The sequence below is a fragment of the Lupinus angustifolius genome, chromosome LG03, assembly GCF_001865875.1.
Source record: "Lupinus angustifolius cultivar Tanjil chromosome LG03, LupAngTanjil_v1.0, whole genome shotgun sequence".
NCBI lineage: Eukaryota > Viridiplantae > Streptophyta > Magnoliopsida > Fabales > Fabaceae > Lupinus > Lupinus angustifolius.
The window spans coordinates 21903301-21904352 of record NC_032011.1 but is presented as its reverse complement, the minus strand read 5'-3'; positions in this window follow the sequence as shown (position 1 = coordinate 21904352).

Here is a 1052-nt window from a genome sequence, read left to right as displayed (position 1 = left end):
TATAAGGGAAATAAAGCCAAAATCTTCATGGAACGATGAAGACAAAAAGAAGTTGCAATATGATTTAAAGGCATAGAACATCTTCACCTCCACACTTGGTATTGATGAATTCTTTAGAGTATCAAATTGTAAGTCTGCAAAAGAAATATGGGATACTCTAGAGACCACACATGAAGGAACAGAGGAAGTGAAATGGTCGAGACTCAACACTCTTTCCCAGGAAAACGAAATGTTTTGTATGAAGCCTGGAGAAAAAATTCTTGATTTACAAAAGAGGTTTACTTACCTTACCAATCATCTTATTGCACTTGGCAAAGTTTTATCAAATAGTGACTTGAACTTGAAAGTTCTAAGATCACTCACTAGAATGTGGCAACCAAAGATAACTGCAATTTCTGAAAAGAAAAGTTTATCCAAAATGTCTTCGGCTGCTTTGTTTGGCAAACTGTAGGAACATGAACTAGAACTTAGCCAACTTGATCAACATGAGGAGTAAGAAAAGAAGAGAAAGAATATTTCTCTAAAACAAAATCGGATAGATATGACTCATCTGGAGATGAATCAGAAAAAGATGATACGGAAGATATGAGTCTCTTCGTGAAGAAATTTAGCAAGTTCCTAAAAAGGAACAAAGGCGCAAAGACTGGTCAAACAAGGAAATTCACTAAGAACAATGATGCCTCCAGCTCAATTCAAAACTTTACATGTTTTGAATGTGGCAAACTTGGTCACATGAAGATGGACTGTCCAAATTTGAAAAAAGGGTTCTTTCAATGGAAAGAATGATATAAAGACTAGACGAAGAACGTACATTGCTTGGGAAGACAATGATACCAGTTCTGCATCTGAAACACAAAACGAAGAGCAAACACATCTATCACTTATGGAATCTCATCATTCTGATGATGAAGAGGTAAACGACTCTAATCTTTTCTTCTTCTAAACTTCAATATGCATTTAATGACTTCCATGATGAATATGTCAAATTAACAAAAATGTTTCTAAAACAAAAGTCTGAGTTAGATGCATTTAGAAACAAACCTTCATCATCC